Raw genomic sequence first — 12,240 nt, forward strand, 5'->3', positions numbered from 1 at the left:
GATGGCCAGAATGTAGAGGATCCTACCAATGGTCATGATGAAACACCACCACAAAGGTCTTGTATAGATGCAGAGGAAGGCGATGGAGCTGGTGGTCAGGACAATACAACTGCAGAGGAATTCAGTGGAGGTGGTGCTCAAGACAGTACAGGTGCTGATGAAGACAATGTAGCTAGAGAGGAAGACACTGAAGGAAAGTTGATGTTTCTTTGTCATTCTATTATGCCATCTGGTTTGCTGATCTGCATGAAACTAAAGCATTTAAATCCAAATTGTATTTTGCAGCTCCTTCACAGCGAGCCCCAAGGAGACCCAGGCCACCCACCAAGGGAGCACAGCTGGACAGGATGACTAAAGCTATGGGAAGGAGAATGCCCATAGCTGTTGCTGAAGGGAAAAGAAGGCCTCATGAACCTGTTCAAGCAGCCAAGTTTGCATCTGAGGCTGGTGTCATCATTAGGGATAAGGTCCCTGTCCTAACTCATTGGAAAGATTACAAGAGAGATGATCACTATTACAAAGACTTTGTGGGAAAGCTCTCTGTAAGTGCATTATTGTTTCTATGGTAAACTTGTTTATCTGTTTAACCTGCATTGACTAACTAAATATGGAATTGTCATATGACTAGGGGCGCTTGGCCATTAACCCTGAAGACAAGCCAACAGAGGAAGCTTGCACTGATATGCTGTGCTCTGGGGTGCGGCAAATGCGTTATCGGCTGAAGAACAAATACTTCAATGGTAAACCTACAAATGAGATTCCCACAACTTCTCCAATTGCATGCATGTCTGATGCAGAGTGGAGGGTACTGGTTGCAAAGTGGTGTAATCCAAAAAACATGGTACGGGTATCTTGTCATATATTATTTCTCATTCAGTTTCCAAAGATCTTCTCATTTGGAACCTATGATATCATCTGACATGTTCATTCTCTTGTAGGAATCATGTGAAAAGAACAAGCAGAATCGCAGTAAAGTCAAGTATCATCAGGCTACGGGTTCTCGCAGCTATGTGGCACACTTACATGCATATGTAAGTAAAGAGTACCTTGTACATATTTGCACTAACCAACTTATTTTGCATTTTATCTGACAACTTTCCTGTAATTGATTATCTATGAAACAAAAAAAGAAGAAAAACAATGCAGAACCAAGCACAGAACAAAATGAAGAACTTGATTTGGTGGAGGCCTTCAAGACCTGCCATACCAGCTCCAAAAATGGTCTCAGTGAACCAGCAAGAGAAGCACTTGTAAGTCCCGACATCTGTTTCGCTGTGCCATTTTGTTCATTAATTGGATAACATGTCCTATTTTAATCATTTTGTATTCTATCTTTTGCTCAAAACTGGTCATAATCCAACATAGCTATATACTTGCTAAATAAGTTAAGTACTAACTAAAGGCTGTTCTTATTTCTGGGAACAATCTACATGCAGTCATAAATTCATATTGCAGTCATTGATATACTAGATTAAAACTGCAATGTATCAAACAAGGAATGGCTGAATGGGTTATTATCTTGGATGGATATGAAAATGGAAGCAACCTAACTGCAGCCAAGTCTCTAAAGCCCATGCTTTTAGTTATTCTCATGTGCTTTATGTATGTGTATTATCTGCTAAACCAATCTGCTGAACAATCTGATAACTGTGCTCTGTTAATACTTGATAGATGTTGACTAGAAATGAGATTGCATTTAACTGAGAACAATCTGAACTAATTGTGTCCACATGCTAGGTGATTTCTGATTGTTTCATTGTAGAGTAGCTGTGCTTTATGTCAGTAAGAACCAAACTACAGTTTACATAATGTTCCACATAACAAATCAGATAAATTGTACTACAGTCTGTCCATTTTGCTAGGTTTGCTTCTACCTCTCTCTAGTACACATCTTGCTATTTATATTTTTAAAAATACATCTTGTGTGATATTTGCACCTCAAATTAATGCAATAATGATCAACTAATGATGGGTCATTGCTATTTTAGTCAAATATGGAAGCTTTGAGGGGAGAACCTATTGCTGAAGGTGAGACAGCAGTATCCAGTGTGCAGGTTGTGTCCTAGGTGCTCTCCAAGAACAGCTCAAACCATTTCCTCAAGAGTGTTGGCATCAAACCAGTGGCATCCTCCAAATCATCATCATCAAATGAAAGCGAGCTTCGGGAAGAACTAGCAGCTGAAGCTAAGGCTGCTGTACAAGGTGAAATAGACGATCTCAAGAAGAGAAGTGAAGAAGCTGAGGAAAAGCTGGCGAGGACACAAAAGGAGATGGAGGAGTACAAGAAGCTGACAGAGATAAACACCCAGGCAATGGAGGAGAACAATGCGCTGCTCAAGCGTATCTTGGCCATCAACAATGGTTCTTTGACATGAGCGCTGCACGTAGCTGCTGGTTGATGAAGCAAGGGGTCCGTGCTGGTGATTTTGCTTATGCAATAACCTATGTTGCTGTTGCTTGCCCACTTTTTAATAGTTGCTATCATAACCTATGTGAACTGAGATGAAACTAGTACATGGAACATGATGTCTAGTGAGTTATATGTGAACCAAGTTTAGTATTGTTCATTAAGTTGATGGTACCTATGAATACTGGATCTGTTAAGTTGATGGTAATTGGAATACTGTGATCTGTTGTTCAGCATGTGCACCTGTGATGAATTTTGTTACCTTTTTGTGACGATTTTGTAGTCGATTCTGTGACTATTTTGTAATCTATTCAGTGACAAATTTGTAATCACTTCAGTGATGAAAATGAGAGCCAATCACAACAAGACACGTGGACTACTCACAGCATGCCCTGTGGCCCAATAAAAAGTGGACACGTGCACATCCACATCCCTACCACGTCAGCGGCCACGTAGTCAGACATGTCACCAGCCACGTGCCAAGCCACGTCACCTGAAACGTGGACGCGCCACGTGGATAGGACATGTTAGCTGCCAGCATGGCAGACGCCGTCTGGCCGCCTAACAGACGGCAAGTTATGACGAAAAAGGGGCTACATCAATGACGAAAATGCATCGTCATAGAAAGAATACTCTTCTATGATGAGGGCCATTTCATCATAGAAGGAACGCACATCTATGACGAAAATATACGTTTCGTCACGTTATCCAAAATATGACGCTCATTCAATGACGAAATCAATTTCGTCACAATTTCATCATAAAATAATATATGTGACGATTTTGGTGTCTTCAGTGACGAAAGGAAAGCGTCGTTGATGAACACATCCCTAGTAGTGCTGCTTCACCATATCTCCCCCTAGGTTCTACGTGCCCACTTGTAGATCTATCCAAGCTCCACAACTGTGCCTGCCTTGCCGTCCACATTGGCTGAAGGAGTTGTAGTTGTACGTGTATCAAAGCTGTGTTGTCCATAGGATACACAACCAAGCTAGAAATGGTCTTACCTAATTGCTTTGCTCCTTCTCACATTCTAATCATCTTCTCTTATTAGAGCATCTCCAGCAATACTACCTAAACAGACTACTTATTTCTCTATTTGAGTAGCCACCTATTTTCATACTACCTATATTTTGCTCCTAGCTCCAGCAGTACTACCTAAAACAGACTACCCAAACTAATCCTAATAGAGAATGACATGTGGGTTCCACATGTCATCCTCTTTCTTTGAGTTCACGGTAGAATAACTCAGCCATCTCCATGCACATTCGCCATGGCTTCCGAGGAAGAGCCGGCGAGGAGGGTCGCAATCATGGGAGATGGTCGTCGAGCTACCGGAGATGGTCGCGGAGGTGCGCCGGGGATAGGGACACTTGTGCTAGGCAGGCCTATGTCGGGGGTAGGGCCGCCTGCTCTGGCCAGACCCTCACGCCCATGGGGAAGAGTGAGGGCATCCTCATCTTCTCCTCTCTTTGATCGTGCTCTGGCCAAGGAGGCGAAGGCTGGTGCCAGCGTGCTTAGCTTCAACGGGTGAGGAGGGTTGCAATAGCTCATGGCTATGGGGAGGGAAGCAGCACACGCTAGGCTACCATGGTGGCGGAGAAGACGGTGCCCGGTGTAGGGGAGGGAGGATCCCGCCAGTGAGATCCGCTTATGGGGGAGGAGCACCATCGGCGTGGGCTAGGGAGGGATGAGCAGGGTAGTGGGAGGGGAAATTTGTTGGGCCAACAAAACTAGGTAGTCTGATAGGTAGCCTACTGGAGTGTGTTTTCTGGTCTCCACTACCCAAATGTAGGATACGTAGTGGGTGTAGGTAGCCTGCTGGAGTTGCACTTAGGTTGATACTTTGCCTTTTACCACACTTATGCCATAGCCACACATGACCTTTACTTTTGCCTTAAACCAACTGTGTATATCCTCTTTATCCCTACCATAAACTCATTGTAACAATTTTCCATGTTTTCTTGCCACTAGAAGGCCCGCCAACTACTAACCTACCGCCGAAGCACCGTACCCTACCACCGTACTCGCCCTATGGAGTTCCCCCTCATAGGTGAGGTCGCCCACTTTTAGTTCCATCATGACCAGCATGTTGATGATGGAACAATCCTTCAAGCTAGAGAGCCCATGGAGGATCTAGCACAAGTGGAGTATCCATAGGAGGAGAACCAAGCTAAACCGGAGGCGCCCCAGCAAGCAGCAGACGGGGACACTTGTGATGATGGGGGAAATGATCCTAAAGACTCAAATGGATCGAAAGATGAAGATGACAGCCTAGGAGGCGGTGGGAACCCCTGCAACGCCCCTAAAGGCTGGACCATGACACCCTGCAACCAGGATATAGGGGAGTGCTTCTTCACTAGAAGATCAAGAACATCCTACGCTGATAGTATGACTTTGGAGCTGATGGGACAAAGCGTCTATACCTTTCTCTTCTATCACCCATTTGTTCTTGCCTGGTAGAAGTCTTTCAAGTTCCACCATGAGTTGATTCGCAGTAAGTGAACCTTCTATGACTCTCACCGTGGCACTCTTCTCTTCAATTTTATTTTTCTGAGTACTATTTTGAGGAATGTAGTAGAATCTAAGGCCTTCTACTACATATCTAAAGGACGCACTACATGTGCCCACCTTTCATATGGGGACAAGATTTTGTAATATGTTCATAATCACACACATAACAACAAATCACCATAGTGCACACACTGAAAACATGTCCATTGGTATGACATCTATAACAAAAAGGCTTGCCTTTGCTTTTGTTCGTCCCCTATACCAATGATTCTAGAATGTCTTTTGAATCAATCATCACCTGTTGTCCTATTGCAATAGGGGCTAGAGCTAAAGTTCCACTTGTTGTCAGGATTACAGTCGTGGAGGAAGACAGTGCCTGGTTTGCAGAAGTGGTCATGTTCTTTGCTTAACATACCATAGTCTCCTACTAAAAACTAGTTGCTAGACCTTCACTCTGCTTTGCCATATCTCCCCCTAGGTTCTGCATGCCCACTTGCGAATCCATCCAAGCTTGGCGACCGTGCCCGCCTTGCCATCCACATCGGCCGAAGGAGTTGTAGTTGTACGTGTATCAAAGCCATGTTCCCCATAGGATACACAACTTAGCTAGAAATTGTCTTACCTAGTTGCTTTGCTCAATATCACATTCTAATCATCTTCTCTTTTTAGGTTGACACTTTGCCTTTTACCACCACTACTACAAATTGATTTATCATTGTCACCACTTTCACTGCCGTAGCGATAGAAGTGACGGTGTTATACTTCCACCGCCTGTGAGACCGATAGCGAGGCCTCCTAAGGAAGGAAACCGGCAGTTGAAACTTCTACCCCTGACGGGTTAATAATAGATGCGGCAGTGGTATTTTCTCCATCGCATGAAAAGCCAAGCCGACCGGGATAGGCGTTATGGCCGTCGGCCCTACATGACCATTTGGTGCACAGGCGGTAGTAAATTTAGCGTGAGTTATTTCCCCATTTCCCAACTACTCGCAACACAGCTGCATCACCATTAACTGCTCCTTTCTGCTTCTCCTTCTTCAAGGTTGGCCTATTTAAGCTAGGGCTGGATGCACTTGTTGGCAATCCACACACTCCTTTCTCCTTAGATACAGATAGATACAGAAAAAGCTCTTGAGCCAACCATCTATATTTTCTTCATCGCCATGGCGCTCCTTCTCCAACTCCTCCGACAGCAGCAGCGATGTTGGGAGAAGGCCTTCAAGATTGGGTACTACCGGCATCTAGTGCAGTGGGGGCTACTCGATCTAGGTGCTAGTGGAAGTTTTGCGATTAAGGGGGTTCTCTTAGAGACCGGTTGTAAGGATCTTTGCAGCCTTCTCTCAACCCACCCATATATTATCTCTCACAAGTTTCTTCTTGCTCTCTCTCTCTCGACCATGAGAGGTGCCGATGCTAGTGGAAGTTTCACCTCACATGTTCTTTCTCTTTCTTAAATAGCTCTGTGTTCTATTCTCATTTCCTAGCCTACTATTATGTCTGAGGAATCAAAACATGAGCACCACCATATCTTAATCGACAAGGAAGTTACTACACAAGAAAGGTGGACAAAAAATGGTTTCCTTCATTGAGATGCTGGTGGAAGTTTTGCGAGGGGCTGCCTCGTCCTTAACTTGCATTGCCTTTTTCTAGACTTGACTATGGGATGTACCCGTACTCGATAGGTCTTTGTTATTGTACACCTAGTAGTCTTCGATAGGTCTTTGTTATTGTACCACTATGGAATGTAACTGAAGTTATCAAAGAAATTGTTGTGATAATTGTTACTGTGTTGTTTATATATAGTTTTTGCCTTAAAAACAATTAATAATTGAATAGTTGTGATGCTTGTTACTCCATTTTTTGAAGTGTCATAGTATTTGCCTTGGCTACACAGATGTGAGATAAAGCACCTCACTAAGATGGTGCAAGGATAGAAGTATTTGCCTTAGTTTATTTGCAAATTGGTTTGCTGTGTTTGCAAATTGTCATTATTGCAGCTCTCGTTGCCGTTTCATACGGTGATTCAACATTAGTGTTAGATCACAAAGTGTAGGGAATCAAATGGTCCATGTCGTCTTCCCTGCTCCGTCGCTCGTGATTTGCGTGGGTGGCCGTGGATGTCACAAACCTTGACTGTTGCCTTCCTTGCTCATGTTTATTAGTGGAGATAACTTGAATAACTTGTATCAAGAAATTGGAAACATGTGCAAGGGAATCTGAACCGCATCATACGAGAAGGTAACTATAACGAGTTTAGAAAGGAATCGTACTTGCATATCATTGTATTGAGGAGAATGAAGAGTTTATCATACAAATCCCCGTCATCCAGATATTTGCATATCAACATTGATCTACCCAGAATCTACCACATACTTGTGAAGAACCTATCACACTCATTACAGATCCTACACTCCTTGTTGCAGAACATAGCCCACTCCTCCCAACCTTCCTATCCTACGTGGTCGCCACAGCCTCCGCCTCCGCACTGATGTCTGTCCTGATGATGCACTGGCATGGCCAGAGGAGGCAGAGGACTAGACTCACCTGATGTCGGCTGCCTAGCCAAGTCCTGCACCATGAACATGGCCTATTGGAGGGCCGTGTACATTTCTCGTTCTTCCACGTCACATTCGCCTCCGAGACTGCTTCATCACCTTCAACCTTCCTCAACCACCACCGAGCAATGTTGTCGTTGCCAGCACCGCTATTGGACCTATGGAGCACAAGGGAGAGAACAAATGCAGCAACATCATGGCCTGCCACAGTGAAGTGCTTAAGCATGTCGAGCCATGGCATGAGCACGCTATGGTCTTCCACAAAGATGGCACGCATCCTAGTGTAGAAGCAGGCCTCCAGGTTACCAACGCTAGCAAGCCTAGCGATGAGCTTGGCGCGGTACTCGTGGTCATAGAACCAGTTCTAGGTCCCACGTTGGATCCCACGTAGCAGGACCTGCCACAGTGGTATGCTCCATCCCACTATGGTGTCACCACACACCCTATGCATCTGCGAATAGGCTGCAAAGATCTCCCATGGGATCCGCTGTAGCCACAGCAACGCAGCAAGCAATCACAACAGCCACATCCGTTGGGAGCTTGCCACCGTCGAGGCCTAGGCGTGCCTTGCTGGTAAGGCATTTGGCATGATATGATCTTGCTTTTTCACTACATGCGACGTCGTGTCTTTAGTTGTAGCGTTTTCTTGTTTTCTTTTTAGCTGTCTAGGAGCTGCTCATTGCCGCATTGGGCGAGGTGGTGGAGGTGATCTTCCTTCACTAGGTAGCTAAGGACAATGCTTGTGTCTCCTCTTGGATGGCAGCCTAGAGCAATAGGCGCTACCAGGACCTCCACACAGTAGGAGGCAACGCTGTCCGCATGCTTTCACCTCCTACGCCTACGGGAATGATCCTAGCGGACCGCCTCCACACCGTGCCACCACGGGTCATGGAGGTGGCCACGTATTGCATTTGTCTAGGGCCCGCTTCAACCATGGCTACCGCCTAGCCTCGGCTTGGTGAGGACATGACCATGGTGTAGCCGAGAGTCCCGAGAGAGATGAGCTATCAGTAGTGCGAGAACCTGATCGATGAGTTCTCCATTGTGGGCGATTGCGTCTTGGCCATGGTGGATGTAGAGGACATCATTCATAATGCTTCCCGCGAGTAGTTTGATTGTAAGATGCGTCAGCAATCTGAATAAAAATGTTCATAATATTTAGTAGTTATTACTTTGAGTTCATCTCTATTTGCTGTGACTTGAATGTTCCATTTGTGCACCTTAGAGTTCATAGACTATATGAGACGTCCATTGTTAGTAGGTGCTAACATCTCCCAATCATCACTGCCGGTAGCCTTCACCGCCGCTTTCATCAATTTCCAAGCCTGCGCGTGAGTCCTATGTGTCACTCCCACGCATATTTACAAAGTTTTGCACTCCAACGTCTAATGTAGTTGCTTACAAAGGATGCTCCCCACCATATCTTTCTCCTCCTCAGTGCTGCTATTTTGCATCACCGCCCCTTCTCCCCAGTGCCGAACTGCGTGACAGCCCCTACTCAGCGACGTGCAAGCCACCAGTCATCGGAGACAAGCTAGTGCTCCATGTCGGTACGCCTCACTAGTAGGTAGACAACATAGATCCACTAGTGTCTAGGCTGGTACTCATCACCGCCATCACCACTCGAGCTCAATGCCGCAAGATCCAAAGGCAATGGTAATGCTTTCACACTTCCCTTATGCATTGTTCTTAGATTTTTATTCCCTTCTACACTCATCTAAGTACGAATGAAGCTTTCATCTGATTATTAATGAGCTCACAAACACATCTTCGCAGTTGCTCCTTCTCTGATTTAGGCAATAGTGCCACCGCTTCCATCACCGTCCCTGCTCCACCAGATCCTTGTCAAGATGGAGGAGGAGGCCCCCAACAAGAGGAATGAAGTGGCCATCCTCACAGACCATGTCTTGGTCCTCATCCTTAGACGCCTCACCGCCCGCTCCTTGTGCTGCTACAAGTGTGTCTGTCGCTCTTGGAATAGCCTCATCTCAAGATTCGAGTACCGTAAGGAGCTTCCCTAGATTCTCGTCAGATTCTTCTACCGCAGCTGGAAATGCAAATGCAACTTCACCAGCATCAACGGTGAATACCTCTCCTTGTCCTTCTTGTCCTTCCCCATTCAGGATGTCATGATCTCAGATTGCTCTCGGGGCCTCATCCTCTTCTGGTACTCTGGGTTTCGCTATGTTGTGTGCAATCTGGTGACTAAGAAATGGTTGCTACTGCCGGGTAGCAACCATTCTTGTGGTTTAGCTCGCTTGAGGTTCGATCCAATAGTCTCCTCACATTTTCTTGTGTTTGAATATGGGATCAACGATGATGACTCCTTAGGTGTCAACATCTACTCATCTAAAACTAGAGCATGGATCTTTAAAGAATCTGAATGAGGCGAGGGTATTGTAGTATCCACATATGGGAAAGGTGTGTTTGTTAATGGTTTTATACACAAGCTGGAGTTCACCCAGATAGTTGCTGTTGATGGAGGGAAAGACATGGAGGAAAAAATCGTAGGCCAACTGGTGATGCAATCTCCATCCATGAAGCTTAGGGTCAGTTGTGTTTTTATACTGTTGATACTTTGAATAGGTATGAGCTTTCAATCTAGATCCTTAAAAACAATGGTACTAGTAAATGGACATTGAAGCATAAGGTGACCACGCTGGAACTATTTGGAAAGAAGAATATTGAAATTGGTACCGAGGTTTGTGATGCGGCCTACAGAGTGATTGCAGTTTATCTAGAATGGAATTTGATTTTTCTTGTTGGGGAGGATAAATCACTGCTTGCATATGATATGAACCACAATAAAGTTCATGTCCTTCCTGCCTGGGCCATCGGCTATCCTAGAAGTACCTAGAAACTATTATATATGAGCGGCGGACTTCACTATCTTCCTTATGTTCCCTTGTTCTTGGAGTCATTAGCAAAGCAGTAAAGGTGCATATGTTGTATTTTGTTGTAATTACGTCATGCCTTTGTTTAGGTAGGTAGTTGTTTTGATTCTATATAGGCCAATTTAGGCTTCGTAACTAAAGGAATGGTGTGTTGAATATTATTAATTGTACTGCTTTTATGCAGGTGGAGTCTGAGTGCTTTTGAACAATTTTCCTGCATTAGCTAGGAGGAAGAAGAGGGGTTCCATGGTGCATTGCCTACCAATTTGAAGGATGCACTAATTATATTCATTTTTTCCTAGCAAGCAGGAGTGCCACATAGGAGGAGCACAGCTACATCATTTCGTTATGTAAGTCTATAGAGACCAGTACCTTTAGTTTGCAATCTATGTACCGCTTATGTTAGGAGTTGAGAAAGATATTATGTTAAGCGTCCATTGTTATTGTGAGAACATGGTTTATGGATGCAATGATTATATTTGTATGCTTTGTGTTCAGTAAGCTATTAAGGGCCGTTTATTGTTTTATTATCACCACCACCGTTGGTGGTGCAAACATCCAATACCGTTGCTATACGTATTATGCGGCAGGGATAAAAGTGTATCACCACCAAATCATTTAGTAACCAGACACTGACTAAACGATCATCAAAGGCGGATCATGGTGCAAGGCGATGGTGACCATGACCTTTGTACTGACGGTTCATACGCTCAAGCGACGATGATGTTTACCTCTACAGACGTCTCGGTCGTCGAAGTGACAGCGAAGCTGCACCATAGATAGTCGGGTCGAAGTACAAAGCGATGGTGCTGGTGACCACTACACCAGTGGTCAATGTGCCCACATGACGGTGATGATAGCCTCCACACAGGTGGATCGTTTGCCAATGCGGCGGTGTTAGTGTATACCCACAGACGGGTCGTGCTCCAATGCGACTGAAGTAAGGACCTTATCACGGATGGATCATAAGCCAATACGACGGTGTAGTGTACACCATAGTCGGTCTCAGATTTCGACGGTGATGGCTGTGGCCATCACTGCCGATAGCTTACTACCGAGACCGAAATGCGGCTACGATGGGGGTTACGACGTGGTTGTAAAAGGTCCGAGTGTAGTAGTGCACACTAATGCCATAACCACATATGACCTATACTTTTTCCTTAGACCATTCATGTATATCCTCTTTATCCCTACCATTACTCATTGTAACCTTTTTCCATGTTTTCTTGATACTAGATGGCTCGCCAACTACTCACCTACCATCGGAGCACCGTACCCTACTACTGCACTCGCCCTGTGGAGTTCCCCCTTATAGGCGAGGTCACCCACTTCCAATCCTGTCATCACCAACATCTTGATGATGGAACAAACCTTCAATCTGGAGAGCCCTTGGAGGCTCTAGCACCAATGGAGCAGCCCTAGGAGGAGAACCAAGCTAAACCGAAGGCGCCCTAGCAAGCAGCAGGCGGGGACCCTTGTGATGATGAAGGTGATGATCCTGAAGACTTAGACGGCTTGGAGGATGAAGATGACGGCCTAGGAGGCGGTAGGAACCCCCCAACGCCCCTGGAGGGTGGACCATGACACCCTGCAACCGGGATGCAGGAGAATGCTTCTTCCACCGGAAGCTCAGGGACCTCCTACGCCGACAGTAAGGCTTTGGGATGTTCATCGCAGAGTACCAAAGCGAACAGTGGAGCCATCCCCACTACATGGAATATTAGAAGACCTACGAGCACATTGGCCGGCCAAACCCTCAGTTAAGAGCTCTCAAAATTGTATCCTCCCATGAAGCACCTGCCCCTTTATCCACACTAGCAGCGGTCAGGCCCTCTATTCCTAGAGAGACCACTCCTTCCACATCATTAGC

The 12,240-nt window shown here is 45.4% G+C and overlaps 1 pseudogene; it reads left to right on the forward strand.

Annotated features, from left to right (window-relative positions):
* Positions 1-311: 311 nt before the first annotated feature.
* LOC136536899 (uncharacterized) lies at positions 312-2,375 on the forward strand (annotated as a pseudogene).
* The last annotated feature ends 9,865 nt before the right edge of the window (positions 2,376-12,240 follow it).

Source organism: Miscanthus floridulus, chromosome 2 (genome assembly GCF_019320115.1).
Source record: "Miscanthus floridulus cultivar M001 chromosome 2, ASM1932011v1, whole genome shotgun sequence".
Taxonomy (NCBI): Eukaryota; Viridiplantae; Streptophyta; class Magnoliopsida; order Poales; family Poaceae; genus Miscanthus; species Miscanthus floridulus.